Below are 6,000 nucleotides of genomic sequence, written 5' to 3'. Positions count from 1 at the left end.
CGCTCTTCGACGAACTTAGGCAAGCAATACATAATATAAGGTGCAGGGTTCATTGATATAGGAGTTTCGTGACAGAGAGCTCGCTCTTATACACGAATTCAAGGTCTCTCCTACGCCCGCCTTGATCGGATTTATGTTTCTTCATCACTCCTCTCCCGAGGGCTGTCCTGTATTATGCTATCCCAGTTTCGTCATCTGATCATTGTATGGTTATCGCTAAGATTGGTAAAAAATCTAACTAATTTCCGACCACAGTGGGCACTCTGGAAGCTTAACTCTGAGCTCCTAAATGATAAGGTATTTATTAATCGCGTGCGCATGGGCCCTAACAAATTCTCCTTCTACTGACTTGCCGTTATTTGCTGCTTGGGAACTCTTTTAAACAAGAGGTTCGTACAGTGGCTATAGAAATTGGATCGGTGAAATCGTTCTATAGAAAGAATGAAGAAAAAATGCTTCTTAAGAGCCTATGTAGCTGTTTCCTGTTTCTGAAAAAGAGCCTACTTTGTTCAGCATTTAGTTACCATGTCGGCACTGATGGTCGATATATATGTTGTGATATTATGTTGCAGGGTGTGCCATGGCGAATAGTCAACGTTTATGCATTTAATGACGCTGCAAAACGAATTCTTTTATTTGATACTGTGTCTATAGTTTATTGGACTGTGATCGTTGCATTGTTTTAATGGGAGATTTCAACTGTGTATGTGATCCGAGCGATCGAAGCGGCATTAACACTCAGCGGGACAGGAATGGTGAAGTTTTGTCTAACATAATATAAGGTGCAGGGTTCATTGATATAGGAGTTTCGTGACAGAGAGCTCGCTCTTATACACGAATTCAAGGTCTCTCCTACGCCCGCCTTGATCGGATTTATGTTTCTTCATCACTCCTCTCCCGAGGGCTGTCCTGTATTATGCTATCCCAGTTTCGTCATCTGATCATTGTATGGTTATCGCTAAGATTGGTAAAAAATCTAACTAATTTCCGACCACAGTGGGCACTCTGGAAGCTTAACTCTGAGCTCCTAAATGATAAGGTATTTATTAATCGCGTGCGCATGGGCCCTAACAAATTCTCCTTCTACTGACTTGCCGTTATTTGCTGCTTGGGAACTCTTTTAAACAAGAGGTTCGTACAGTGGCTATAGAAATTGGATCGGTGAAATCGTTCTATAGAAAGAATGAAGAAAAAATGCTTCTTAAGAGCCTATGTAGCTTTTATGAGATGGAATGCGAAATGCCAGGCACTTACATTGTTGACATAGAAAATCTTAAATGTGAGTTACGAAAGTATGATGCACTGCGTTATATAGGTGCGCGAATTCGATCTCGAAATAGGCGTGCTCTGAAATCTGAGCAGCGAACACGTCAAGCTTTACTTGACGAGCGACGTCACGCTATTTCCAAAGTAATTCCTGAAATATACTCCAAAGGTAGTCTTCCAACAAATACGAATGACATAATTTCTCAGTTCGAAACTTACTACACTGTGTTGCTTAGTGCCCCTCCGGACGATCACGATGCAAAAGCTTTAGAGAGTTTTGTATCTCTTCTAAAACCGTTACAGGAAGATGACTGTGCATTGATCAGCGGCAGCCTTACAATCCGAGAAATTGAGCTAGCTATTGATCAGCTGCCTTTGTCGAAAACAGCCGGCCCCGATTGACTTTCAAGTGAATTTTACAAAGCTTTCAAATCAATTATCAGTCCCATATTATTGGACAGTTTTATCGCAAGTTTAGAGGTGCACGGCCTTCCGCGATCTTTTTGCAAAACCCACACAGTCTTAATTCCCGAAAGTTGAGATAAAGAGAAACTGCGTTCTGTTGAAAGCTACCGACCAAACACATTGTCAAACGTGGATTACAAAAATTTTGCAAAAGATTTATCTAATAGATTGCAGTTTGCGATGTCAATTCTAATTGGTTCCCATCAGGCGAGTGGAATTAGGGGCCGATCCATTCAAACCACCATACATATTTATTTATTTATTTATTTATTTATTTATTTACTTAATTATTTATTTATTTATTTATTTATTTATTTATTTATTCAAAGAACTTTACAGGCCTTATGACAGGGCATAAATTAAGGGGGGGCATATTAAACAGTGAATGTATAAAAAGTACAAATTTCCAACAGGAATAGTGGTATAAAAAGATTACCGTGTTACACAATATTGAAGGCACAGGGAATACAAAGCAATATCTGAAGGCACACGAATACTTGTTACAAAATTTTAACAGAGCAAAAGGAATACTGTTTATGAAAAAAATATACAACATTGCAAAAATGCGCGATCAAATACACTAGATTCGGCCCTCGGGAACGGTATTAAATGGGAAAAGCGCGAGTAACTGAGAGCGGAACGTGTCGGGATTAGATATGGAGGCTATGTTATCAGGGAGGCCATTCCAGAGACGAATAGCACGAGGTAGTGCAGATGAATTAAATGCATTTGTTTTACCGTATATGCGCATGAAACTGAACTGATTATGTAATCTGCGTGAAAAAGAGTGGGGTATTTGCAATTGTAACCGGGTTCGTTTATTAGTGTAAATATATTTGTGGAATAAGCACAGAAGAGCGATGTTGCGGCGGGTATCTAATGGCGGCAACAGAAGGTCTAGTTTAACTTGTGTAATACTTGAGTTTATAGCGTAGTTACGTGATATGAACCGGGATGCTCTATTTTGTACCATTTCCGTCATATTTATTAGGTAATTTTGATGAGGGGACCAAATTGAGGAGGTGAATTCTAACTGTGGCAAGATGAATGTATAGAAAGCGAGTTTTCGAATGTTTGGCGCGGCATTTCGCAAGTTGCGTCGTAGATAGCCAAGAGAACGTGATGCTTTGGCGCATGTAGAAGTGATGTGTGGGACCCATGATAGATTCTCTGTGAGAAGAACACCAAGGTACTTGTAGGATGAAGTGTGGGAAAGCATATATAGTGTTATTAAGATGATACGAAAATTTAGAATTTACATATTTTCGGCTGAAGCACATCACCTCGCACTTTGTAAAGTTTAGTGTCATGAGCCATTTTTCACACCAGTTAGCGATAAGGTTAAGATCTGCTTGGAGTGCCAAGTAATCGTCAGTTGTGTGAATAGGACGGTAGATTATGCAGTCATCAGTAAAAAAGCGCATGCAGGAAGTAATCTGGGTGGGTAAGTCGTTAATGTAGATTAAGAAGAGTAAGGGCCCGAGGACGCTGCCTTGTGGCACGCCAGAGCTAACAGAAGAAGGCGGGGAAGAGAAATTGTTAGCAACAGTAAACTGTTCTCGAAAAGAAAGAAAATTACGAATCCAGGATAATTTTAAAGAGCCAAGTCATAGGGCAGATAATTTAGAAATTAGGCGACAGTGGGGGCACGCGGTCAAAAGCTTTAGAAAAGTCAAGAAAGATACAGTCAGTTCGAAGGTTGCAGTCCATGTTAAAGTGCAAGTCAGTCGTTAGTTCAAATAATTGTGTGTCACAGGAAAATCCTTTTCTAAAACCTTGCTGATTAGAAAAAAAGAAATTGTGAGCTTCTAGGTGGCTGTACACGTGTGAAGTGATTATGTGCTCCAGCATTTTGCAACAAATGCGGGTTAAAGATATGGGCCGATAGCTGTCAGGTGTGTGAACATCTCCAGATTTGTGAATTGGTATTATTTTTCCTATTAACCAATCGGTGGGCAACTTTCCAGATGCTAGAGATTGTTGAAAAATATAGCATAAGCTCTTACTTGATGCAGCGACGGTGTTCTTTAAAATCTTGGAATTATTGTTGTCAATACCGGCTAAAGTAGATGTTTTAAGGTTACTGATGAGCCATTTAACGCCTTCAATAGTGATAGCAATTGGTTCCATGTATGCAGCGTCAAGTTCGGGAAACGTCGCCCGGGAAATCGCCCGTGCACTTCTTCAATACTGTTATGGTTCCACTGAGCAGCTTGCAATGCTCCAGGTAGACCTTGCTAAAGCTTTTGATCGTGTCAGTCACTCCTATTTATTTTCTCTTCTGGAGCATGCCAATGCTGGCTCCATTGTGCTTAAAGGCGTTAGGCTTTAAGTTGTACAAGTAGTACACCAGTTGTACTACTTGTTTAGTTATTAATGGCCAACTCTCCGAACCCGTTTCTATCTGCTCATCAGTTAAACAAGGATGCCCGATGTCCCCACTACTATTCACCCTTTACCTTGAACCGCTATGCTTAAGCATAATTGAGTCGAGTTGCATCCATGGCTTCAATATACTGGGTAATGAAGTAAAAGTCTTAACTTATGCAGATTACCTAGCGTTCTTCTGCACGGATAAGTCCAGTGTTGAACAGGTAGTATCGACAATAGAAGAATTTGGCAGCGTATCAGGAGCACGAATGAACTCCTCGAAAAGTCTAGGCTTATGGTTTAAATTGGCTCATGGTGCTATACACCAGAACAGTCTGCAGGCGTTAAGTGGACTGATGTCCCGCCAAAGTATCTTGGCGTGCCGCTAGACGCATATAAATTAAGCGCACTCTATTGGAAAGAACTGGTTTCGGCCCTGCAAAGTTACGCCCAGACATTCGTTCCACAACGACTTTCTAGTTTTGGGAAAGCCGAAGCCTGCAATAAGTTGTTGGCAACAAAAAATTACTATGTATTGCAAATTATTCACTGTGCTAGGCTATACATCCAACGCTCTCGCCGAATTTTTGCAACCTTCGTATGGTCTTCATCTTTTGAGCGCATGAGACGAGACAATATTTTAGGCCTGTTAGTGAAGGTGGACTAGGCTTAGTACATCTTTATGTGCGGCAAATAGTGTCTCGTTTCTTCTTTTTTCGCGATACTTCGCATCCTATAATTCGGTCATACATGCAAGTCGCACTTGTTAATGCGTTACCTGATTTAGTTGTTTCTTCCAATTTTGCTCCGCGTTTATGCGTTTGGGGGGTTCATGCAAAAAGTTTACTTAGCGGTTCGTTTCCTGACAGTTTGGTTTTCCACTAAGTACTTGTACTCTGTGTCGCGTAACACGTTATACTAAGATTTACTGTCCATGCTATTTTGGCCTCCATTTTGTCGTGCACTATACATTAAACGACCTGGCCACGATGTACTAAAGCGAGTTCGCAAGATGTATTTATCCCCTTGCTGCAAAGCATTCTTTTATAAACTTCATAGGGAAACTATACCGGTAAAAACATGGCTACAAAAAAAAGGGTATCTTTGTCTCTTCTGTCGCCTTTGTGATGTACCAGAGACAATTGAACATTGTTTTATTAGCTGCACCTACGCCATCCTCTTGTAGGATGTCCTCCAACGGACTTTTAAAAAAGGCTGAGATTAACGCTCATACTGTGCGACGGCTGCTGCCAACCTCTGATAATAGTGCACCTTTCGATATGTTTTTTTTTTCTCATGGCAATACACAGTTTGTGGAAAATGCGAATGCTGGACCGAAACGCCGAAACGGTGGTACCTACAAGGGTACATTTTATCCAAATGACACTACACCTAAAACATCTTTATGATGGACTCGATATACAACCGGACTGGTACCCTATTTTGGTGAGGGACTTATCCTTACCACCCTTCTAAAGTGAAACCAACGTTTCTACTCACAGTATGAACGCTGCCTTTTCTGTGTGTGATTTTCATTGTGCCCTCCATTCTCTGACTATGCAGAACTGGTGAATGTTGGGTTGAGTGCTACTGTAATAAATACCGTGAAAGAAGATAAAATCTGCCATGCTGCAGTGGTTAGAGCACCTGACTTGTGAGCGCGAAGACGTGAGTTCGAATCCTACTTTCGGGGAACTTTTTTCTTTTTTTTCAGCTCAGTAATCTTTTTTTATCAGTGTATAAATGCCTAATTTCACTAATGCCACCTTTGCGGAGCATCGGAAATAATGACCGTTACTCCCTTGAGGAGCAACGAAAAAGAGCAACTGTTAGTCCTCGGAGGAGTAACGGCATGGGGAGTGACAGTTCATCCCCTCGCACTTGCCCCCTAAAGCGAGG

The sequence above is a fragment of the Dermacentor variabilis genome, chromosome 4, assembly GCF_050947875.1.
Source record: "Dermacentor variabilis isolate Ectoservices chromosome 4, ASM5094787v1, whole genome shotgun sequence".
Taxonomy (NCBI): domain Eukaryota; kingdom Metazoa; phylum Arthropoda; class Arachnida; order Ixodida; family Ixodidae; genus Dermacentor; species Dermacentor variabilis.
Note: the sequence above shows the minus strand (reverse complement) of the source record.